The sequence below is a fragment of the Bactrocera dorsalis genome, chromosome 1, assembly GCF_023373825.1.
Source record: "Bactrocera dorsalis isolate Fly_Bdor chromosome 1, ASM2337382v1, whole genome shotgun sequence".
NCBI classification, from domain to species: Eukaryota; Metazoa; Arthropoda; class Insecta; order Diptera; family Tephritidae; genus Bactrocera; species Bactrocera dorsalis.
Genome location: NC_064303.1, coordinates 77663872 through 77691237, shown reverse-complemented (window position 1 = coordinate 77691237; position 27366 = coordinate 77663872). Strand labels below are relative to the sequence as shown.

The window sequence follows — 27366 nt, the reverse complement described above, 5'->3', positions numbered from 1 at the left end:
GCCATTTCGATGCTCAACGAAAATTTCGACAGGGTTGCATAGCTCATAATACGAATTCGGCATTCGATTTTCGATAGCCAGCGAATAGCGAAGATCGAATGCAACTCATAATTGGGGCCTTGATCGAGTAGTTGTGGCTTCAGAGAAGTGCTCACAATACTGATCTTTTATAGTTTTGTTTGTTATTGGAAGTTTTCTTAACGTTTGCAGTTCACTTAATTGTGAATTAAGGTATTTGTTTTTATTATACTAAACTTGAGTTGGTATGGCGGTGAGCAGTTCTGTAACTAGTTCATTTTGTATTTCGCTGTGCAGCGTTTGAGATTTTTGTGCCTTTGAACAGCATGGTGTCTCTTGGCAATTTTTAGTACTTTGGCTTTCGGGATTTGCTTTTGTAATTAAACCCGTGGTTCTTTTTGAATATGCGCTCCTTTGAGGTGAGATGGGATATGTGCTGTAATGAAACATTGTGTGATGTCTTTTATGACAATGTAAGCAGTTAAGCTTTTGCAATTTTTAAGATTATGTGTATGGGAAAAGCAGTTTGTACAGAGTCTTTTTGATCTGCCAAAGTTGTTCCTATCGTTAATGTTTAATTTAATGTTTAATGTTTAATTTTTTTTTAAACTTCTCGCAAGTTTTAAGTTTATGCCCTCTCTTACATAGTTCGCATGACGTTTGTTTTTTCGGATATGAACGATTACATTATGTGAAAGCGTTTGTTTAAATTATTTTTGCTATTGAAGCTTAGGTTTTGGTCGTGTTTAATGTTTTTGTATATTTTCTTCTAACCTTTCCGCAATTTCATATTGGGTGGTGAGAAAATGTTTCATTTGTTGCCACGTTGGGCACTTTTTCCGGGATGAGAACAATTGCTCCCATAGAAGTAACGACTTTTCTGGTAATGCGGCGGTGGAAATGTTTACCAGAATTGGGTCCCAGTTGTCTGTGGGAATATTTTGTGTCGAAAGAATCGACATACAATTAGAAACGGAGGATTGTAGTCTTACAAATTCTTCACTTGTTTCTGTCTTGATTTTAGGCAAGTTTAATAGTGTCGTTACTTGCTTATCGACCAATATTCTTTCGTTTTCATAACGTGCTTTAAGAGCTTCCCAAGCAAAATTGAAATTTTCGTTATTGAGAGCGAACTGTTTGACTATTACGCCTGCTTGACCTTTCGTTTTGTATCTGAGGTGATACAATTTTTGCGCTTGTGATAATTGAGGATGGTTTATGTACACAGCCGTGAACATGTCCCGAAAGGAAACTTGGATTAATGTTAGTAATTAATACAATGCTAACATTCCAACAAAGGCACTCCATTTCGTTATAGATGGGATTACAAAAACTCAAAAAAAGCAGTATACTATGAGCGTCAAAAGTGAGTCAACACCTATGGAAAGCTTGGTTTTCGTATTGGTTAAATGGGCTTCTGCGCCCCCCTCTTAATATAAAACATCTACACCCCACACCTACGCACCATACTCAACACATAGGCATCATGCGCATCACATTTCATCCCACACTACACACCCCATTCTCAACACATCGGCATGATGCCCACCGCATAGTCATCTACGCCATACTTTTACACCACACCCGAGGACACCAGAACACAACTAACAAAAGGGGCTGGCGGACGGCGCCGAGCCTCTTTTCTTCTTTATCCGTGCGCATACACACTTCAAGACCGCGGCCGCCTATCAACCGTACGTGCCTTTTCGATTTTTTAACACATTAAATCTATCTATTCAATACTCAAAGAAAAAAGCGAAAAAACAACAACAAATAAACGGCGTAATTTTCTTAATACAGTTAAACCAAAACATGCCATATTTTACGCGTCAAAAGCGAGTCAGCACTTGTGTTTAAAATTTATTGCTTGGACATACCGTTATATTTCATCAAGTTTTTGAATGCACATTGGCTATTAAATTAAATTCGATATTTTCCTTCTCCATTATTAATTGTTATTTAAAGTGTAAATTACTTATAAAATCATGAGAACTGAAATATCCTTGGAAACCAGGAAAATCATTATTGATTTAAATGAAAATGGAAAATATTTGCGACAAATTTTGAAAATCGTTGCAAGAATAAGAGGGTTAAGGCAAATAATCTCTGCAGTTAAGCAGGAATTGCGAAAGACATCACAACGGAATCTGAAAAAAGCTTAATTTGCATAAAAATGGGTTCATAAAGGAAGCCATTTATTTTTAAGTTAACGAAGCGAAACGATTCAATTATGCACAAAAATGCAAAAACAAGGTTTTTTCTTTTGGTGCATTGTCCTTTTTATTGACGAAAGAAAGTTTGAGATTTTTGGTTCAGAAAAGCACAGACAAATCTGGCGAAAAAGAATGCATAATGCAATGAACAAAATATATATAACCTACAAAAAAACATGGTGAAGGCTCGTTAGTTGTCTGGGGATGTTTTGCATCTTCCGGAGTTGATGAACTTGCTTTTATTGAACCCACAATGAATGTGGGAGGTTACTAGGAGGTATTTAAAAAGCAATGTTGCTCCAAGCATTGATAAATTGGGTTTGTCTGGTAGTTGGATCTTCCAACAAGACAATGACCCCAAGTATACCTCACGCTTGGCGAAGGAATGGCTACTATATGGAACACCAAAACGGCTGGACCATCGCCCTCAATCCCCACACCTAAGCCCAATTAAGCATATATGGAATTATCTGGATCGGAAAATACGAAAAAACAAACACATATAGAGTAATGAATCCCTTAACGCTGCATTATTGGAAGAGTGGAGAAAAATACCAGTGGAGATACAAAAAAGCTGATAGAGTCGATGCCAAGAATACTATAATAGAAGACGAATGCCAAACAAGATACTAAATGGCATAAAAATTTATATTTATTCTTGTTGGATTTGCAATTCTATTTATTAGATTTGCAATTCCTATTAATTGCAACACTGCTAATTAACATTGTGAATATTCACAGTATACAGATCAAAATTTACACTGCTACTGCTTTTCTTCTACTACAATGAAATATGTACGCTTCTCTTTTTGAAATTTCATTACACATGTGAATGTCGAGTTGTCTGCACGCATCTAAAATAAACGGAGAAATAGTTGCTCATATAAATTAAACCATTAGTTTTTGGTTTTTATTTTTAAAAAGAATAGTGGACTCGCGTTCGCGTCTTTATTATAAAAATGTTGTCTTAAGACTAAATACAATTTTTACCTTAAGTCTAAATTAAACCTACGCTTGTACCGGTCACCTTCCCTGTAGTCAGCAGTTAATCGGATGCGCGAGTTAACGACATAGCCTCGCTCCGGGTCACACACACTCACATACATCTTATCTCCTAATATACATTCCGAACAAAGGCGAACTATGTATGTAAACCGATAGAACTCGCTTTGACATGCACTATCAGTCGAACAATAGAAATGAACATGCATTATCTAGAAAGGCATTCTCAACATGTAAACAACAAACATCTGGCAATGGAATAATCCACTGCGATAACCAACTCCGCATCTCAAGTAATAGCAAGATAGCAGATATCGAATTACAACAAAGAAGTCGCATGCAGATAACAGCAGCCGCATTTCATTAGTATAAATAGCTGTAAGATCTTATATTAAAATTTAGTTCTTAAGAATATCAATAAAGGCACGCATTTCGGCGTATAAATAAAATTGTTTAAATTCTTGAACTCATATCGTGTAAACGATATTAACTGGGGGCTCAACCAGTCTGTAAGCCATCTCTATCCATTGAATAAAACGATAGAAAAAATTCCACGGGAAGTAGGACTTCCAGCACTAGATCTTTGAAAAAGGTGCTTAAAATTGAACAAAGATAAAATTAATATTCCTGCAAAATCTGGAAAAGAATAACGGATAAGTCTTGATATATAGATAAAACAGTCAAGCAACGTTATATCAACGGATATCCCAACACGCTAGAATCTCAAAAAAGGAGACAAAAGCCGTTCAATTTGCGTCGTCCCCTATTGAACACCGACGTCAAGATGACAACACAAGAAATCGCAAGCTTGAGAGCACAAATCGCTGCTCTGACCACAACGTTCACTGAAACTCAACAAAGATTGAATTCGTTGGAAACCCACGCAACACCTAACGTCACAGTCACAAACCAATACCAGGACTGTACACCAAACATCACAGATGAATCACAAATAAACTTAGAAATATTCAAAACCTTACCAGTCTTCACAGGCGATATGAACCATTATAGGTCATGGAGAAAACGCGCCTGGACGCACATGGAAAACATCAAGAATTACGCTACTACACCCATGTACTACACGGCACTCTCGATTGTACATTCCAAAATTCAAGGAGAGGCGGCCGATATTTTAATAAACCACAACACCAAATTCAACTTTTATTCCATAATAAACCGTCTCGATTATACTTATGCGGACCAGAGACCTCTGTATGTTTTGCTCGAAGGAATGAAAAGAATAAAGCAAGGAAAAAGGACTCTGGCAGAGTTCCATTCCGAAGTCAGCAAGTCACTTAATCTTGCACTCACTAAAGTTGAGATGGATAATCATGGACCAGGAAATCCATCAGCTATGATTGAATATGCAAACCAGGAAGCTGTGAGGACATTCATTCTCGGTCTGGACAGCAAATATACCAGCGGCACCCTCTACAGTCACAATCCGAAGGACTTAGAAACCGCTTACGCTATCGCGAGTACGATATACCACGATAATATAAACTCACAATTCGACGTTCCGCAATACAATCAGCAGAGACAATATAATACATCACAGTACCAAAACTCAAGCAGAAGACATTACGAGGAGCCACAAAGGTACAAACCTAACGTACAGGTGCAATACAATCAGACAGCACCCCGGCAACAGCATCAACCAATGGACGTAGATTCATCACAACAATACACGAGATCCGCAAATCCCAATAGGGATCATTCCAAACCACAACAAAACAGCTATAACCGTCAATTACAAGGGCTACCTCCAAATAATCAATTTCGCGGTAACCCTCAAAAAAGAGAACGAAATCCTTCATCTCATAATTCCCACGTACAACAGAAATGTCAACGTGTAAACCAGACACGCGACGAAGAACTACAATCGCTTACACCAGAATACGAGAACGATGATTACGAAACAGGCAGCGCTTTTTTAGGCGCATGAACGATTTGCCGTGTCTGCAACGCCACTGCAGGGATACAGGCAAACTTATTAACATCCTGATTGATACTGGAGCAACAAACAACTATATAAGTACAAAATATAACTTAGGTAAGTCTATTCAAATTAAACCTGTAAAAGTGAAAACTCTTCATGGTTACTCAATAACCACATCAAAAAAAATAATTACATTGTTAGAACATAATCTCACATTTTTTGAAACTGATGCATTAAAAGAATTCGATATGCTTCTGGGTGAACAGGGTCTTAGGAAAATTAAAGCAGAAATCAACCTTTTCGAGTACACGCTCAGTTATAAATATAGGGCCAAGAAAGAAAGTGAATCTGTGCAAAAAATAAATTATACGGTTAATAGTGAAAAATATAGAGCAGAAATCGAAGAAATTATGCAAAGAAATGAAGACACAAATGAAGTGCTACCATATACTACCACGGTACAAGCTACCATTAGAATGAAATCCGAAGATCCTATTTGGACCAAGCAATATCCGTACCCTATGTCGGATAGCGATTTCATTAACAAAGAAATTAACAAACTTTTAGAAAATGAAATAATTCAACCCAGCAAAAGTCCGTATAACTCTCCCATTTGGACAGTCGCAAAAAAAGGTACCGATGAACAAGGGAAACCTAAGCGCAGAATGGTCGTAGACTTTCAGAAACTTAACAATCAAACTGTTACAGATAGATACCCCATACCTGATGTGGCTATGACCATACAAAATTTAGGAAACGCAAAAGTATTTTCAACTCTAGACTTAGAGTCTGGTTTCCATCAGATCCTTATTAATAAATCAGACAGGGAAAAAACGGCTTTTAGTGTAAATGGAGCTAAATACGAATTTCTTCGTATGCCATTCGGCCTGAAAAACGCCCCATCTATTTTTCAAAGATGCGTGGATGATATCCTTAGACCATATATCGGGAAGTTCGCGTACGTCTATATAGACGATGTTCTCATTTATTCTTCCTCTCCTGAAGAACATATCGAACACATCCGCATAATCATAAATGCCCTTCACCAGGCCAATATGAAAATCTCTAACGAAAAATCTCACTTTTTCAAAGACTCTGTTGAATACTTAGGGCATATAATTAAATACAACAAGATTACAGTTGACCCAACAAAAATACAGACTATTAAAAATTTCCCTATTCCTACAACACTGAAGGAACTCAGATCCTTCCTAGGTCTCGCAAGTTACTATAGAAAATTTATAAAGAATTTTGCAGCCATCGTCAAACCACTAACTACGTTCCTCAGAGGAGAGAACGGTGGCATATCAAAGAATCAAAGTGCAAAAATAAAAATCACTTTAGACGAACCTGCACTAAAAGCACTGAACATAATAAAAGAAGAACTACAAGCAAGCAACTCCATATCAGAAAAAAACCCCAATACAAAATTAAAAAGATGGAAAAATTTCATTGAAGAATATGGTGCAAAAATCGTTTACAAACCCGGACATCAGAACGTGGTCGCTGATGCCCTTTCTCGTCAGCAAATAAACAACACCTTAAATTCTGATGACTCCCAACATTCAGCACAAAGCTCACCAACACAAAGACTCAAACGAGTAAAAAAAACAGTAAACTCCTTTAGAAACCAAATTATTGTAAAACGGTCAGATCAGAACCCCATCGAAATATTCTCACAAAACATATTTTCTAACAGCCGACACACGATCTTTTTTAATACGAAAACTGTATTACTAGATAGACTAAAAAATGTAATTAGACCAAAGATAACTAATGCTATACAAATAGACGAGCAAATGTTATTTTACGTCGAAAATGACATTATCAACACATTTCCAACTGTATCGATTGTACTAGCGCAAAAATTGGTGGACGATATTACCGAAACCGAACAACAAGAACAGATCATACAAGACACACACAGACGTGCTCACAGAAACTACAAAAACAACGCACAGGAAATCTCGCTCAGATACTACTGGCCAAACATACGTGACGCTTGTAAAAAAGAAGTACAAAACTGCGAAATCTGCCTCACAAACAAGTATGAACGCCGACCAAATAAACAACCAATAGGATCAGCACCGATACCGAACAAAGTAGGCGAATACATACACTTAGACTTATTTTTTATGAGCAACAATATGTACATTAGTTCAACCGACAAATATTCCAAATTCTGCCATTTGAGACAAATACCATCAAAGAAAGACACATACAAATATGTTGACGAGATACTGTCACAAATATACCCAAACGCAAAGTTTGTAATGACTGATAACGAGTCAACATTTACTGGCATATGTGCACAACAAATATACAAGCGATTACAAATAACGCATACCAAAACTCCAGCCTATCATTCGACAACAAACGGTCAAGTTGAAAGAACGCATAGCACAATTATCGAACTCGCAAAAGTATTAGCGCATCAACACAGTTCGGCTCCTGACGATCAGATATTTGAAGCAGTCCGACAGTACAACAAAACAATCCATTCGGTAACCAACCACAAACCCGAGGACGTGTTTTTCAATCAAAGGGAATATCCTGGCATCAAAGAGCGTCTTCAACAAAACCAACAGAGAGTTTTGCGATACCATAACCGTAATCGGAAACAGCTCAAATACAAAGAAGGAGAGGTAATATATTCAAAAACGCATAGACGAAACAAAAACGGAAAAAAATACGTGAAACATATAGTAAAAAAAGACAACGGAGAAACAATAACGACCAATAAAAAAGTAATTATCCATAAAGACAATATCAGAGCAAAAGCATGTACGGAATAGTATTTACCTTACTTTTCTCTATCGCACTTTGCGACAATATTATAGATTTAAGCCATAGGAAATATGTACTAGTAGAAACTGATCCTGTTTACATTTATCAGGATACAGCTTTCTTGTATCACATATCCAATCTCTCAAAAATATTGGCGCCATACGAAAGTATAATGAAATCATCATTCAATCTAGAAGACCAACCCCAAACTCAAATTTTAGTAAACAAAATCGAAACTCTGAAAACTCAACTCATTCCCAATATTTATAGATCCAAAAGATCACTTAACTTTCTTGGTTCCATGTTAAAATTCATCACGGGCACACCAGACCACGATGACCTTGTGGAAATAAAAACTTCACTTAATTTGCTAATAGAGAATAATAATAAGCAAAAATTAATTAATTCACAGTTCGAAAGAATACTCGAAAGCCTTGATCCCAAAGCAATAACCGAAAACATTGTTATATCAGAAGTTTATAATGAACTCAAATCAATAACTAATACTATAAATTTTGCAAAAACTAATAATTTCTATTCTGGCACATTAAATTTGAAAGACGTGTACGATTTAATAAACCATGAAAAGTTAGATCTTCCAATAATTAATATATTAGAATATGCCGACATTCATATATGTTACCTACAACAAACAATTATAACAATATACAAATATCCTATCCTTGAAACTAAATGTAGCTTATTTAATGTATATCCTTTAGCATATAAGCATGGTAAAATTAATTTAGACCCTAAGATCGCAAAGTGTAACGACTATCAAAGAATATCTAAATGTAGAAATTATATGGGTAACTTTATTTGTAAATCAGAACCCGCTGACAATTGTACTATAAAAATATTAGAAGACAAAACAGCACAATGCGAAACAACCCACGAAAATAATGCTCCACTTCGCATCCTAGAGAATGGATACATTTTGACAGATTACCAGCATACTTGGAACAACATGCATATATCAGGCCCTAAATTGATACACTTCAATGAATCCACGAACATCGATAACATGACATATTACAATCATCAAAGACAACTCAGAGAAATAATACACAATCAACACAACGAAAAACTTGAAGTACTCCGTATCCTTTCTTCAAACTCAATATACAAATTCAGCAATATCCAAACACTCTCAACATTTTTGATACCTATTGTAGAAAATCCAGTACATTTTACGTTCTTCATCATAATAGGATTCCTTACTTTAGTAGTCACCACTTACGGTATGGTACACCTCTGCCGATATCGCGTAAATAGAAGAATGCTTCACAGACAAAGGCAAATTGACGAAATATACGAAGTCGAATTGAATCGTCTTCAACAACAACAATCTGTAGCAGCATAGCGAGGACGCTCCGTTTTAAGAAGGAGGGGAGTTAACGACATAGCCTCGCTCCGGGTCACACACACTCACATACATCTTATCTCCTAATATACATTCCGAACAAAGGCGAACTATGTATGTAAACCGATAGAACTCGCTTTGACATGCACTATCAGTCGAACAATAGAAATGAACATGCATTATCTAGAAAGGCATTCTCAACATGTAAACAACAAACATCTGGCAATGGAATAATCCACTGCGATAACCAACTCCGCATCTCAAGTAATAGCAAGATAGCAGATATCGAATTACAACAAAGAAGTCGCATGCAGATAACAGCAGCCGCATTTCATTAGTATAAATAGCTGTAAGATCTTATATTAAAATTTAGTTCTTAAGAATATCAATAAAGGCACGCATTTCGGCGTATAAATAAAATTGTTTAAATTCTTGAACTCATATCGTGTAAACGATATTAACTCGCGTGTGAAGCCGCTAATATTACTGATGCGACGTCAGCTATTGCTGGGATTCGAGTTTCGTACTGAGTTGCTGACCGATGGTGGGAATTGTCTGAAGTGCTGTGTTAACTCCTCCCCTCTTAAATATGATCGTCCTCGATCATCAATAGAAAGGTAGATCGTTAAATTTTATATAATTTGGAATATTATGAGTTTCTTCTGGAAGGGTAACTATTTGACTCATGTTAGGTCTTATTGTCTCCTTTTCTATATATTTTATTTCAATCTTCTTTTTCCGTAATAAGATAAAAATTATTATGGTGGTAGTTAAAGCTACCAATGTCAGGCTGCCAATAGATAGTGTAGCTTTCTTAAGAGAATTTATCCGCTTGATGTTGGTGAGGTGTAATTCTTTTAAAGCTCCCAATGATAGCAATTCAATACGTTCTTTTTCTATCGGGGCTGGTTGCAAAATTGCGGGAATGGCTTCAATTGTTTTTGCTTCGATATTGCTAAATATTTGATTGTTAATTTTCATTGTTGAGTTGTAAAATATTATGACATGTGTTCCATTTATTTCTTTAGTTTCCCCATCGGCTTCTATTTTTCCATTAAATTTATTCAGCAATATTATTCCTGTTTTTGTTTCTTCGATTGTGGGCACGTGATTCCCGTTTGTTATGGTACATGTGGAATTTAAGCTATTTACTATTCTACTTATACAATCGTCTTTACTTAGATCTATTAGATTAATTTCTTTACAAATTGCTATTTCGTTAAAATTTTCAGATTCATTTTTAATTCCGTTTATTTTATTTTTTCCTTTAAGAATTTCTTTATAGTCCGTTTTAATTACATAACTGTTTTCTTTCTTTATAGGTCTTATAATTATTTTTTTAAATGTTTCATAAAAAGTTAGCGGAATTTTTATCATATATAAAATCGGTTGGTGAGGACGTTGTAAACGTCGACATGAGTGATAACAGCGGAGGCTGGCAAAACGCGTACCAGCCCAAAGCAACGAAACGTAAAACTATTGAATCCCCAAATGTAATGAAAAAACAACTAAAACTGAACAATACTCCTAACACATCAAACCGGTTTGCAATCTTAGACACAAACACACAAAGTCATAATAACAATGCCAGTGATAAGAATAATGAGCAAAACGCAGAGACAACTACAAGTGTTTTCAAACCACCACCGATTTTCATACCACAAGTAAACGATATAAATAAAATGATAGTAAATTTTTCAACTTTAATTGGTAGAGAAAATTTTTCGTACAAATTCGGCAGAGACGGACAAGCCAGAGTAATGCCTGCAAATAGTGACTCATATAGAAAACTTATCACGTATTTAGACACAAATAATATAATTTTTCACACGTATCAGTTAAAAGAGGAGAAGCCCTATAAAATTGTTATAAAAAATATCCACTATTCCACACCCATAGACGACATTATACTTGACTTATCTCAAAAAGGTCATATTGTGAGAAATATTGTTAATGCAAAAAGTAAAGTTACAAAGATGCCAATGTCACTATTTTTTGCTGACTTAGAGCCGTCGGCAAACAACAAAAGTGTATTTGACATTAATCGCGGTAGTCAAAATCGAACCTCCCCGCAAGTTTAATGATTTAGTTCAGTGTCATCGTTGTCAAGAGTTTGGACATACTAAACGATACTGTAAAAAGCCGTACAGATGTGTTAAGTGCAGTCTGGACCACCAGACTGCTCTTTGCGAAAAAGACCCTGGTACTCCACCAAAATGCGTACACTGCTTGCAAAATCACACTGCCAACTACAAAGGTTGTCAAGTACATATATCAGGCATTAGTTTGCAATAAAGATCCCAACAAATCGACTGTGAATAATACTAGACCTAAAGATGGTGTTCGCTCAAGTACTGAGTAACCAGTTTACAATAACAATTTTAGTTACGCAGATATTACAAAAGGACAACAAAACACTGCTGCACATAGCCACAGCAATTTCGAGAAGCTAGAAGCGCTAATTTCCAAACAAATTAAACTAACCTCAACGTTAATATCAATGATGTCTTCTCTTGTTACAAGATTATGCAATTAAGCCTTAAGATGGCAATATGGAAAGCCAATGGACTTAGTAACCATAGATTAGAAGTCGAACATTTTATTGTAACTAACAACATAGATATTCTCATGATCTCTGAAACTCATTTCACTAATAAGTCTTTTTTTAAAATAAATGGTTACGATATTATTACTTGCAACCATCCTGATGGCATAGCACATGGCGGATCTGCAATTATAGTTAAGTCAACTTTAAAATATAAGATATTAGAACCAATATCGTTGCCTTCAGTTCAAGCTGCGTCCGTTGAAATCACAAGCGTTAATGGAGGGATTGCTATAACCGCACTGTATCTACCTCCGCGTTTCAACATAAGTAAACAGTCATTTACTACATTTTTTAACAAACTGGGCAGTAGATTTCTAGCTGGTGGTGATTTCAATGCCAAACATCCATGGTGGGGATCTCGTCTTACTAATCCCAAAGGCCGCGAACTATACAAATGCATTATGGAGAAAAATTTAAATGTTCTTTCTACTGGTTGTCCCACTTACTGGCCCACAGATCCCGGCAAGACCCCTGATTTGATTGATTTTGCTGTTTATTCTGGAATTGACGCTAACCTAGTCGAAATAATAAATAATTACGATCTTACTTCAGACCATTCCGCCTCAATTATTCATTTTAATTTGCCTGTTTTACTTGCTGCTAAGAAACAGCATGTATTAAATAAAAGATCGGATATTAAACTCCTTCAATCTCGACTTGAATCCAGTATAAATCTCAACATGGAGATAAATTCAACTAGGGATTTAGATGATGCAGTAGAGGTTTTTACTACCAATCTACACGAAGCAGCCTTCTTAGCCTCAACCAACTATTGTAATATAACTTCTCGAACACACAGAAGCAGACAACCATATTCTGATTAAATATCTAAATTGGTTAAGAATAAGAGGCGACTTCGAAGGATATGGCACAACAGCAGGAATCCGAATGACAAAAAAGCCCTCAATAAAGCAACTAAGGAGCTAAAACTAGTTTAGCTGAACTTAAAGAAGTATTGATTAGAGAATATCTCAAAAAAATTGATCCAAACAACAACAACGAATATAACATCTGGAAAGCCACCAAATACTTAAAACGGCCAACCATAAGACAGGTTCCGGTTAAAGATAATGACAACACTTGGTGCAGATCAAACATAAGCAAAGCACACGCTTTTGCCAACCACCTTAAAGATATATTTCAGCCATTTAACCTCAGTAGCACCAGCCATCGTGAGGACGTCGAATCATACATTGATTGCCCATGTCCAATGGATAAGCCTCTTACATACGTAAGACTCTCAGAGGTCCAATTTGAAATATCGCGTTTGAAAAATTCAAAGTCTCCAGGTTATGATAACATCGACGCTTGGACAATCAAAAAATTTTCCAAGAAATGTCTATTATTTTTGGTCTTGCTTTTTAATAGTAGCTTCAAATTGAGCCATTTCCCCACGCAGTGGAAATGTGCTGAAATTATAATGATACCAAAGCCAAACAAGCCGGAAAATGAATTATCTTCATATAGACCAATAAGCCTACTGACAATATTCTCGAAAATACTCGAAAGAATATTTCTTCGAAGACTACTGTCAGAGCTGGAAAAGCAATCAATTATTCCAGATCATCAGTTTGGTTTCAGACATATGCACGGCACACCGGAACAATGTCATCGCGTTGTGAAAACTATACTTAGTAGCTTGGAGGAGAAGAAGTATTGTTGTGCAATTTTCCTAGATGTTCAGCAGGCATTTGACAGAGTCTGGCACTCGGGCCTACTGTATAAAATTAAAAAGACGCTATGTACTCCACTCTATCTCTTCCTCAGATCTTATCTGAGTCAAAGACATTTCTATGTTAAAATTAAAGATGAAATCTCAGACATACACGAAATAAAGGCAGGTGTCCCGCAAGGAAGTGTTTTTTGACCAATACTGTATACAATTTTTACCGCAGACATGCCAATATTGGAAAATGGTAATTTAACAGTTGCCACCTATGCAGATGACACTGCTGTACTCTCATCTGCCTACTCCGCTAGCGAAGCTGCTGAAACTGCACAAGCACAGCTAAATGAAATACAATCTTGGCTTCGCAACTGGAATATCTCTGTAAATACTGGAAAATCAACTCACATAACTTTCACATTGAGGAAGGAAGAGTGTCCCGATGTGAGTCTTAATAATGTTTTAATTCCAAAGTCCAATTGTGTAAAATATCTCGGATTACATTTAGATAAACGGCTTACTTGGTGTGAACATATTAGAGCCAAGAGAATTCAGCTCAAAATTAAAACTAGAAAAATGTATTGGTTGCTTGGCCCTAAGTCTAAACTTAGTTTACAAAACAAAATTCTTCTATATAAAACTATGTTGAAACCCGTATGGTCTTATGGCATTCAAATCTGGGGTACAGCAAGTAGATCCAACATAGACATAATTCAGAGGTTTCAGTCAAAAACCCTTAGACTTCTTGCTAACGCTCCGTGGTACATTAAAAATACTCATCTCCATAAGGATCTGAGAATGCCTATGGTGATTGATGAAATAAAAAGATACAGCTCAAAGTACATAACAAGATTAAATTGGCACCCTAACCCATACGCTATAAACTTATTAGACAACAGCGATGACACACGACGATTGAAAAGACTACATCCTCTAGACCTGCCATTTAGATCGTAAGAACTATCTAAGTATAAAATAATACACATTGTAATAATATTGCTACACATAACGTAATTTAGCTTAATAAATACTAGTTACCAAATAACCTTATATTAAGGCCAAATTGCACTTAATGCATCAATGTGAAACACATTAATCAATTACATTTACTTATTGTCTACCGACAGATTGTAAATTAACATGAATAATAATAAAAAAAAAAAAAAAAAATATATATAAAATCGTCATATCTTTGCTTAGTACATTTATCTTTGAGAATTTCAGTGCCTCTTCGGCAGTCTTAAAAGGCATTTGCTCCTCCTTTAGTTTATTAATAGAAAATTTAACTTCATCAATGCTTAAAAGTATTGAGTTTATTATATTTTGTTTTGCCCATTGGATGGCATATTTTATATTTATTAATTCTTCTTTGATCAATCTTATTCTGTTTTGTAAATTTATCATAATTTTTGTTATAGTGTCTTCACCCTTTTTTATGGTATTTAACATTTTATTGACAATAGTTGTTATATTATTTATACGTTTTTCAAATAAATTATTAATAATTATTTGATTATTATTATTTTGGTTCAGATTATTCAAATTGTCATTTATAATATTAAGATCATTATGATCAGGAGATCCGGCAATGTATTTCCATGCCGTTCCTAATATGTCAATTGATCTCCTCTTCTTTTTGTTTTCTACCGGTTTATGGGTGTTGAGGATTTCAAAAGTTTGGGTAGTTTCATGTTTGAGGATAGGATAAAGGAAGTTATCTTTAGGGATTTGAGTGGTTATTTCATTATAAGTTTGTGTCAGGAAATGTTCGTAACGGTCTAGGTCAATGAGGTGTATTAGTCTAAGTGTTCCGTCCTGTATTTTTGCATTTCCGTTGTCTATTGTAATGAGTTGAACTTTACTTAATGAACGGGATATGAATGCTATGGGTTTGCCTGATTGTTCTAAGACTGCTCCGAGAGCATAATTAGATGCATCAGTGGTGAGGTGAAAATCTTTATTAAAGTCAGGATATGATAGAACTACTTCCTTTGAAACGAGTGAGGATTTTATTTTATTCAGGGCTTCTAGTGCTGCGCTATTGAGAGTTATCTGCTTTTTACAGGATGCATTTTTTGAAATACTTTAGCATAATCCCTTTTGAAGCGGCGGTAGTAGCCGGAAAGGCCAAGGAAATATCTTAAGTCTTTCAAAGTTTTCGGACATGGGAAATTTTGTATAGCTTCAACTTTTGAAGGATTGGTTTTTACACCACTTGGTGAAATAATGAAGCCTAGGAACTCGACTTCATTTCGGAAGAGTTCGCACTTGTCCAGTTGAACTTTCATATTTGCTTCTTTGAGAGTGCGAAATATTTGTTCAATATTTTGGAGATGGCTTTCTTCATCTTCGCCGAAAACTATTATGTCATCAATGTAGACATAGCAGATTTTACCTATATAGTTTCATAGAATATCATCTAAGGCTTTTTGAAATATAGAAGGAGCGTTTTTTAGCCCGAATGGGAGTCGTGTAAACTCATATTTGCCATTATTGACAGAAAAGGCTGTTTTTTCAATGTCGGATTCTTTTAAAGGAATTTGGAGGAATCCACTTTTTAAATCCAATACAGAAAAATATTTATTATTTCCTAATTGCGCAATAATTTCATTTATTTCGGGTATGGGGTATTTGTTGGAAATGGTAACATTATTTAATTTTCTGTAATCAATTACGAGTCTAAACTTCCTTTCGCCGGAGGCGTCTAATTTTTTTGGAACAACCCAAACTGGTGAGTTGTATGGAGAACGTGATGGTCTTATTATGCCATCTTTGAGTAAGGTTTGGATTTCCTTGGTGACGAATTCTCTCATGCCAATAGGGTATGGATAATATCTGGTGTAAACGGGTGTACCTGAAGAAGTCCTGATTTCCCCTACGACGGTAGTAGTGTAGGTTAGTTTTTCATTTGGATCGCAAAATAACTGAGAATATTTGTTTGCAAGTTTTTGGATGAGGAATTTTTGAGAAGGTGTCATATGTTCTGTCCTTACGTCAATACTGTTTACTGTAGGAGAAAGCTTCTATTTTATTCTTATTTCTTTACCGTTACCGAATTTAATTATGTCCTCGCGAATGTTTATAGTTGCATTGAGGCGTTTGAGGCTATCGTTTCCGATAATACCATCAACAGATTTAAGTCCTGGTAGGATAAAAAATTTCAAATTCGAGTTATCTATTTGAGCTAGATTAATTATTGTATGATGGGTAATTTGAATCTTTCCTGCTATGGAATTTGCAAAAAAAGCTTCTTCATTAGGAATTGGTTTTGCTACAAGTTGTGGTTGTATGTAATTTTTGCTTGATCCTGTATCTATAAGTATTTTTAAAAATTTTCCGTTCTTCATTCTAAATTCTATATAAGGCAACGAAGAACTTTTCATCCTAAAAAATTAACATCTATGTAGTCGGGTTGGCTATTCTCTTGAACTAGTTCGATTTGTTCGTTGTTTAACATTGCTTCGTATTCTTCCTTTGTCGATGTCAAGATTTGCTCGTCATGGTGGTCATATGTGGCTTGTTGGTCATATAAATCTTCTCTACCGGTTTCTATATGGAAGTTCCTTTGTTGTTTGAAAGGCACTTGTGGAGGGCAGTTGTGGAGGGCAATTTGACGGTCGTTTCCAAGCTTGGTTATTGGGTGCATTTCTATTCATATAGTTAACCGCTTTTGTATGTAGGGAATGGTCTATATCCATTGGCGCTGGACGCGGAAGTCCGAAAGGAGTCCTAGCGGGATGTTGATATGTTGGCCGAAAGTTTGGAGAATTACTATAGTTAAAATTTGGTTGTTGCCGTTGCTGAGGCACGTAGTTCGGTTTAGATAAATATGGCTTAGGAATGTAAGCCAATTGTGGGTAGAATTCGTTGGTGGCCTTTTTTGGCGGAAGAGGTGGGCGAAAGTCCTGAGCTTTTTTAACGTGGGAATTATTATTGATCGCGTAATGCGAACGAAATTTCTGGTTTTCTAACTTAAGACATAAGTGAAGAGCTTGAGGGAGGTCTACGGTTTCTCTCATGCCAAGGAGCCTTGGTAAATCGCCATTCAGTCCTCGAATAAAAGTGTCAAGGGCTTTGTCACGATAAGTTCGTGTGAGTAAATGCATGGATTCAGCACCGACTTCCATGCAACCAAGTTTATTAAGAATGAGAGATAGGCGCGAATATACCCTTTGGTAAAATTCCTGAATAGTATGGCTACCTTGGACTAATGACGTCATTTGGTACTCTAAGGTACCTACGTCCCTTTTATCGGCGTAATGGAGAGTAAGGCATTTTGAAATAGCCTTCCATACTAAAGGTGTGCTATATGATTCGAGGGCAATGTCTGCGTTGCCCACGATTTTGTTTTTTACTGCGTTAAGGATACCGTAGTATTTTGGCGATCCTCTTTGAGGTTCGTATATTTCAAAAATTCTGTCCACGCTTTTCTTCCATGAACTGAATTCTCCTGGATTCCCAGAGAATTCACGAAGACATCTTACCACATCAGGGATTTTGTCTAAGTCGTTGATGTTGTTTGTCAGTGTAGGGTCTATAGTCACGTCAGTTAAGTTTGCAAAGTTTGCGTTTGGGTTAAGCGCAGCTTGGACTATGTTTCGTCCTTCTTGTCTTAAAATGTTTGTGACCACACCACTTATAATATTGGTTAATTGTTCCAGATTCATTTCGCCAGAATTTGGAACAGGATGGGATGTTTGGGTATTGCCTGCGGTGGGTGGGGTTTAGCACAGCAGGTCGTATGGGATTGGTTGGCATAATTTTATTGGATATTTTGAGGATATAATTGTTTTTAGTTATATGTCCTTATCCTCTGGAGGGTCCCCGTTAGGTGGTGAATCGCAGAGTTGGACTGTAGTTATTAAGAACCGGAGGGTCCCCCGTTAGGTGGTGAATCTCGGCTCTTTCGTTCTTATAATTTATTGGCTGTACAAGTCGTTTTTATTTTGTTTATAGTTTATAATTCTCTGGAGGGTCTGGTCAACTCCTGAGTTGGCTACAGAATTGCAGAGGATTTAATTTTTATAAGCTGGAGGGTCTCCCGTTAGGTGGTGAATCGCAGCTTTTATATTTATTATTTTATTGGCTGTACAAGCCTGTTGTTGTTCAACGTATTATTTAGGGTTAGTTAACATATAAATTTCAAACTTAAGCTTAATTAATTGTAATTTGGCAAATGTTTTTTTTTATTAATGTTTTTAAATTATTCTTAAATTCTCTTGTTTTTTAATTATCTCTTTCCACTTTTTTTCCAAATGCTTTATAAATTTCTTAATTTTTTAATTAATTAATTTAATATTCTTTCCACTTTTTCCAAATGCTTTATAAATTTCTTATTTTTTTTATTAATTAATTTAATATTTCTTAATCTATATGCTTACTTATCTCTAGCTTCCTGGCGCAAGGGGTGTCGTCCCGTTTGCTGTCCTACTAGGGTCCCTCGTTGCGCACGTGGTGGAGGGTGCGTTTCCTTCCTATCGGATCCTAACGCTTTCAGTCCGGTGTAAGGGGACAGCTTCCCAAGAGGATATCTTTGGTCCTTCGACGTTATTATTCTTTATCCTTTGGGGCTCCGGTAGCCGCTTTTGTGTATTACTCGGTATTGTAATTTTTACTCACTCGCGTAGCCTTACTTTTTAGTTTCAGGCTTTCACTACCATCGAGCTGAAGCTGTCCCTGCTCGGGCGCCAATTAAACCATTAGTTTATGGTTTTTATTTTTAAAAAGAATAGCGGACTCGCGTCCGCGTCTTTATTATAAAAATGTTGTCTTAAGACTAAATACAATTTTTACCTTAAGTCTAAATTAAACCTACGCTTGTACCGGTCACTTTCCCTGTAGTCAGCAGTTAATCGGATGCGCGTGTGAAGCCGCTAATATTGCTGATGCGACGTCAGCTATTGCTGGGTTTCGAGTTTCGTACTGAGTTGCTGACCCATGGTGGGAATTGTCTGAAGTGCTGTGTTAACTTATATATCGTCACCTGAAATACAAAATAACGTATCATCAAAAAATTTAAAATTGAGTTTCTTACTGATTACTATTCACCACATCATATTACATATGTGTCACAAATTTTAAGCTTCTGAAATCAAAAATACCCAAGCTATATAAAAATTCAAAAAAACGTATCATCAAGTGCTTGATTTCGTTAAACAACATAACATATAACAGAGTGGTTGTTTTTTTTATATCGAAGTTAGCCTTCATTTATTTTTATTGTTTGTGTTTATTTTTAGTGATTAAGTTCAATGTGCTTTGGTTAGTTTAGGCTACATGGTTGATCGGACGTGGTCTACTATATACATATAAGTAGCCCTTTGTGAGGCCATAGAAAAGAAGAACCCGTTTGTTCGAACTTATAAATTAACAAAACGCTTCCCGCCAGTTCGGTGGGATATCTGAAGGTATGCGCCCCCAAGTGATCAAGTCTTGACCTCCCTAACGCAAGACAGCCAAGAAGGAAGTGTTGAGTTGTTTCCACCTAATCTTCTTCCATACAGCTTCTGCAGATGGCGTCTGGTAGGATTCCCAGCCTTACTGCGTAGAAGCCAATATGGCAATGACGACAGCGTGTGTAAAAATTGTGGCCCAGTGCTGACCAAGCTTTCACGACGCCCAGCTATTCAGTAATAAAATAAGATATGGGAGCACAGATCCGCTCCCATTCAACCGATAGAGGTTCTAGGGTGCCTCTTCTTGCTAGCTCATATTACCTGCGATTCCGCTGTGTCTGGCGCTCATATCATTCTTATCACAAAGACACTCGATGCTATTGATAGCAAGGTTAGGTCTTCGATCAGCTCTGAATTCTCTAATTGTTAATGAGTTCAAGGCTGGAATCGCCGCCCTGCTATCTGAGTCGATGGTCACTTCTCTGAAGGAGGCTGCACTCCGGAGTGGTAAATCTACTGGAGTTGTTAGAGAGCTCCTGACAGCAGACCCCTCCACCTTTGACCCATCCGTGAACGTCTCCAACGGCTTCTTCCCACCCACAACTCCCTCATTATATGGGTAGAGAAGGAGCCGCCAGAGTTCGGTTTAGCGACTCCATGATCCAAGTGATCAGACCCGTGCTTTTTTAGGAATTCAGCAGTCTATGCTTTTATAAAGTTTAAGAATAACTAAGAAGAAATGTCAACATCTTCAGGACCTAGAAGTTTTAATTCCAGCAGACTGTTATTACTTTTATGATAATATACTTTTTGAATAATTAATTATTTAATAAATAATAATTAAACATTATCCTCATTTTTAAGCTTGAAATATTTAAATTTTTTCTAGTACTTGTGTACATATTAATAATAAAAATAACATCAAATATGAAAAACTTGCAACTGTTTTTATTAAAAAAAAAAGTATTAATATTCAAATTTTTAATTTTAATACAAATTTAGATTGATCATACATACGTTATTTTGTTTCAGAAATGAAAATTCAAAACAACGTAAGACACCTATATACCATCAAATTTGCTTATTTTTTTCTTTATTCTTTTTTCTAAAATATACTTATAGTTTCATGTTAATTCAGATTTGAAAATTTTGTTTCAATATCTCAAGTGGTTTTCTTTTTATACGGTTTTTTGCTTCTCCTGAAAACCTACGAAAAGTGATGTTACGTTATTTTGCATTTCAGGTGACGATATATAAAATTGTGTTTGTTCTTTATATGAAAGTGTTGTCTATAAAAATACTTTGTGTCGTTTTAACATTCTGTTTGTTATGTGTTGGTTAAAAGATTACTCTGCGTAAATTCAACAGGTTGTGAGCCCAGAGTACGCAAATAACCATGGAGAGGGCAAAGCGTAACATTGTTCCATTTTGCGGAGAAAAATATGCAATATAGAAATTTCGTGTTAGAGCACTTTTGGGTTGTGGACGAGGGTGCCCCAGAGGATCCCGATGAAGCATGGTAGAAAACTGAAAGAAACGCGAAAAGTTTAATCATTGAATTTCTAAGTGACTCTTTTCTTGGGTTTGCAAGCAACGAAAGTACAGCTAGGCAAATTTTCGGAAATTTGGATACGATATACGAAAGAAAAAGTTTAGCAACGCAGTTGTCTGTACGAAAGAAATTACTCTCTTAAAAAAAAAGTAATTTCAAAAAGAAGTTAAAGTGCCATCATTGCGAAAAAATAGGTCACATTAAAAAGGACTGTTACAAGTATAAAAAGAGTTTAAACAAACAAGGTTCTGAAGTAACCAAAACCGTTCAGGTTGCAACTGTACCACAAGATAGGGGATTTGCGTTCATGACAGGACGCGGTGTAGCGAGACGTAACGATAACACTTTTTCATTTATTTTAGATTCTGGTGCTTCTGACCTCTTGATAAACGAGGACAGCCCGTTTATTCAGTATATTGAATTGGATCCGCCAGAGAAAGGCACACTGAGACTACAAAACAATTTGCAAAGTCCGATCACTCTAGAGAATGTTTTATTTTGCCGTGATATACCGGAAAACTTACTTTCTGTTAGAAAGATGCAAAACTCTGGGATGACCATCGAATTTCATAAGGAAGGTATCAAGGTATCCAAAAATGGTGAAGTAATTCTTGAAAACAAAGGTATGTATAGCGCACCATATATTGAATTAACATTATGTCGTAAAGTATATACATCATTAAATAATAACTACGAATTGTGGCATGAGCGGTTGGGACATACTCGTATTAGTAGAGGCAAGTTTTTAAAAAATAAAAGTAAAGATATGTTCAATGATACTCATCTTTTAAAGACTGTACAACCTAACAATGATTTTTGTGAGTCTTGTATTAATGGAAAACAGGCTAAATTACCTTTTGAAAAATATAAAGATAAAATCTATGTAAAGAGGCCCTTATTTATAATTCATCCTAATGTTTGTAGACCATAAAAATACTATGTCATATTTGTTGACCAATTTACACATTATTGTGAAACGCATCACTTATAAATCTGACGTTTTTGTAATGTTTAAGGGGTTAGGTGGGTTTTAGAGGCTAAAAATAAGCGTATTTTCATCATTTTTTTTAACGTACATATTTAAAGACTATTTTGTGAAATTTTAAAATAAAAACTTTGAAAACTCAGCCGTTGACAACTCATCTCCCGTGACGTCTCAACAAAAAGTGATCTTGCCGCGACCATCATAACTCATAATCGGATTATATAAAATCAAAAAACCAAAAATATTTCGTTAGTACATGCATAAATCTGTTTATTGAACGAAGGAAAAAAAATATTTTCGACATATTTTGGCTCAAAAAAAATATTTATTATAAGAAAAATGTAGATAATGTTATTCCAAAGATGTGTGCAAAATTTGAGCCAAATCGGTTTATAACTTTTCGAGAAATCGTGTCCACCGACTTAAAAAATAGAGTTCTGAGATAAATAAATACTTTTAAAGTTTTGACGCTGCACTGACGTGGCCTAATGGGCGGAACTTCCGAAGGATATATCTCCTAGAATTTTACTCGGATCAATTTGAAATTTTAGGAGAATTTTCTAAACATATTGGACTATTTAAAAAGACAAAAAAAAAAAAATAATTTTCAAACCCACCTAACCCCTTAAAGATTTTGTCGCTAAAAGTAAAGCACTTTCAATTAAAAAGTTGTGAATTTGTACATAGACAATGTCCGAGAATACTTATCGAATGAGGTGAAGAGTTATTGTGTTCAAAAAGGGATCACTTATGTCCGAACGAATGATAAGAACAATAACAAAAAACAAAAAAAGCGCGAGCGTGGTGCAAAATTAGACAAGTATTGTTGGGGTGAAGCAGTACTGACAGCTACATACATATTTAATTAATATAAATCCAACTAAAGCTTTAAGGAATAGTATAAAAACTCCATATGAATTGTGGCATGATAGAAAACCGAATTTAAAGTATTTGAAGATATTTGGTTCAACAGTATATGTGCATAACAAAACAAGAAAAAGAAAATTTGATGCGAAGTCAAAGAAATGTATACTTGTTGGTTACGAACCGAATGGGTTTAAATTTTGGGACGAAGAAGAGATGTTATTGTAGATGAAACAAATATAGAACATTCCAAAAATGTAACGAAAGATAGCGTCCAATCAAAAAACTTTAATTTAATGAGAGTACGGAAAGTATAAAAGAAAAATTCCCGAATGAGAGTATGGAAAGTATGAAAGAAAAATTCCCGGATGACAGTACGGAAAGTATAAAAGAAAAATTCCCGAATGACAGTACGGAAAGTATGAAAGAAAAATTCCCGAATGACAGTACGGAAAGAATGAAACAAAAATTCCCGAACGAAAGTACGGGTAGAAAAATCTGAAATACTTAGTTCAGATGAACAGTGTGATTATTTGGACAAATATGATAAAAATTATGATTTGGTAAATACGGTTGAAAATGTATCAGTGTGTTCATCAATTCTAAATTGTCAGGTTCACAACCGATATATAATAACGATGTTAGAAGAAGTGAAAGATTAAAGGATCGTAAACAGATATTAAATAATAAAGACAACTCACTGTCTGTTAATACCTCAATATAGCTTCTAACAATCCTTACCGCTGGTGGGGGGAATTGAAAGTCTTACATTGAGGGAGAATATATTCATTCTGATTTTATTATTAAATTTGTAAACCTTATATACTATTTTATAAGTCTAACTTATCTAATTAAATATATGTACTCGTATATTTACAGCACACCACATGGGGTTGTTTTCAACTATACAATACAATACATGTGTGTGTGTGTGTGCTATCATACAAGTATAATTTTTATTGCTTAGTTTGGGTTGTTTTCAAGTGCACATGTGCATTTGTAATCAATTGCCCAAACCTAAGTAAATATGTTTAGTATGTATTTCTTGAGTGCATCCGTATCACTTATTAATGCATACGTGCCTCATATACATATGTTTGTATGATGCATATCAATGCATATATTTTTATGTGTTTTTTTGTACGTATGTTCAATATATTTGAACATAGATATCTATTAGTAGTGGACTGTATGATTCCAATAGCTAGATTATTTCTTATCTTATTTAACATTGAAATATATAAAAGGTTTAAATATAATATTGTTGTCCGTGCTTTGGCAGCAACGAACATTCTCCCGGGCGGCAAAAGTGATTGCAGTTTGTAGTCGTCGCCTGGTTTTCAATCGATAGTGAATGAAGATTGCTACTAGCACGCCGACTATAAAGAATAGCAATGTTATGTGTCCGGTTGTTTTAACGCAAGCTGCCATGGTATTAGTAACTCCCAAATGGTTGTTACTACATCCGCTTTTCCAACTGGATCTATTTTTGTTTTATCCATTCGTGTTTTGGCGACACTTGTTGAGTTGCTGATTTCGTTTTTAGTGAGCTCTACTGATATTATCCGTCCATGGAGTTCGGTATGATGCAAATTCTCAATGCAACGACTGGCATACGACGATGATGGCATTGTTACGTAGTCATAACAACGTGTACCGGTTATCCTCCGATAACTTTTCCATATTTAGAAAATATAGTTTTCAGATCCCTGGCTCTCGTTAATGAAGATAACCCGGATATCCAAAGATTACGTGAAGGTGTTGGCTGCTTTCTTGTGTACGACGATTTTGTAGAGATATTCACTGAAGACTTTTCTTTGTCATCCTTCTGCGAAGACTTGTTTGAAGATGATTTTTGTTCACTAATGTCTTTATCCTTTTTGTCGCCGGACTTTTTATCTTTTCTCTTTGATTTATCGTCATCAGACTTGCTGCATTTACTGCTGCTGGATCCACTCTTGGATGTTCTTGTGTCATCCAAAGCTGCAACCGTTTTTGTACTCTTTTGCGCTGAATTCTTGCCGGTAGTATCACCTTCTTCATCGGTGCATTTTTCCTTTTTATCAGGTGCCTTATCATGCAAAAGTTTTTGTTCGTCTTCACCAATAGTTACATTTACCGATTCCTCATTCGATTCGCCTGCATTTTCCTCTTCCCCCTCTGGACCATCGTTTGAAACACTTCCGTTATCAACTTCAACATCTCTTTCTGCAAGATATTTTATTTCATCTTTTGCATTCTCCTCAATTTCCAAAGGAGACATTTTATTGTACACATCGTTAAATGTGCCTTGCTCCTTAAAAGTAATTTCCGCTACGCGCAGCTTGTCTTCGAAAATGTATTGAATTACTTCAGTTTCGTCCTTATTTCCAAACGACTTCGTCTGGACTTCACTGTCCCATATTTCTCCAAAATGTGAGCCTGCCGGAAGAGATATGAGATTGTGAGATTCCTCAGTTTTTGAAGGCTTACGAAGTTCTTCAAGTGACTCTTCTTCAGCTTCATTTTCCTTCCTATCTTTCTCTATTATTTCTGTTGTTTTTTCCTCAACAGAAGATAGAGAGAGTAGTGGAATTTTTATAAGTTTTTCGTGTTCAATCTTTTGTACTGCATTAATTAGTTTCGTCGCAGTTGTAGATAATTTGGGTACGATGAACAGAATTGGCTGATTGTCATACTTTTTCTTAAGTAGACTCCATGCAGCTTCATAATTTTTTGACGAAATTTGAAAATGCTGTATTACTCGTACAGCTTCGCCTTTTAAGCATTGACGAAGACGTAGTATTTTCTCTATGTTCTTCATCTGCTCGTTGTCATGTACCATAACTTTGAACACGTTGTAAAATTTGGCCCATTCCTTAGTATCGCCATAAAATGTTGGAATTTTTATTATTTTTCTTTCTTCAAAGTTAGGGCGATAAGAAATTTAAGGCTCTTCTTTTTGTAACTTGTTCTTTAAATGTTTAAGCTCTTCGTAGTATTCGTCATAAATTTCTTCGAATAAGATTTCAATTTCAACATTAAAATCTAATTTGCTTTTTAGATTTTGAATGTCTGTAAATAAACAGTCTAAGCCTTTTATTTGATCGTTGTGGATCATTAATTCCATGCTTAGATCTTCCATTTTCCTTCTGAGGTTTTCAACTTTCCTCATGAATAAGGAAGTTTTTCGATCTAAATCTTGGTGCTTAGCTTCAACTTCTTCAATTTTAGTTTTATTTGATGATTTTGTTGGAAAAGTGTTGGACGTGTACAACACCTTTTCGGAAAAATCCGCTCGGGCTTCAGGAAGTTTTTTCTTGTTTATTCCCATTTTGAGAGTTTTTCCGCAACACTTTTTTTATTTATTAATTAACTGCTTGTTGTTCTCCAAAGAAATCGTTGGAGGTATTTGATTTGGTCGCCTAGTTGACCTTGCTGTGCCTCGACTCACAGCCGCTGAATATCTCTTGGATAGCAGTTAGATCACTGCGTTTAGTCTCTGCTAAAACGGCTTATGCGATCGGTTTTAATGCGGGAATATACACCCGTCTTACAATTATTTTTTAATTTGCCTGTATTTTGAACAGGGCTTTTTTTGTATTTTGCCTGTTTTGTAAGTACAGGACTTTTTAATTTGGCCGAGCTCTTTATCCGGCTCGAAGGACCAAAAAATGTTAATACCTCAATATAGCTTCTAACAATCCTTACCGCTGGTGAGGGGAATTGAAAGTCTTACATTGAGGGAGAATATATTCATTCTGATTTTATTATTAAATTTGTAAACCTTATATACTATTTTATAAGTCTAACTTATCTAATTAAATATATGTACTCGTATATTTACAGCACACCACATGGGGTTGTTTTCAACTATACAATACAATACATGTGTGTGTGTGTGTGCTATCATACAAGTATAATTTTTATTGCTTAGTTTGCCCAAATTGCCCAATTGCCCAAACCTAAGTAAATATGTTTAGTATGTATTTCTT

At 35.6% G+C, this 27366-nt stretch overlaps 1 protein-coding gene across 1 annotated transcript in view; it reads right to left on the bottom strand.

Moving 5' to 3' along the window:
- LOC125776853 (SAFB-like transcription modulator) overlaps positions 1 to 27117 on the bottom strand; it is a 502085-nt gene extending 474968 nt beyond the window's left edge. Inside the window, exon 1 of the mRNA XM_049450474.1 lies at positions 26728 to 27117. The gene's annotated coding sequence lies outside the window, so the exon portion shown is untranslated. The remainder of the gene's footprint in view (positions 1 to 26727) is intronic.
- Positions 27118 to 27366: the final 249 nt, after the last annotated feature.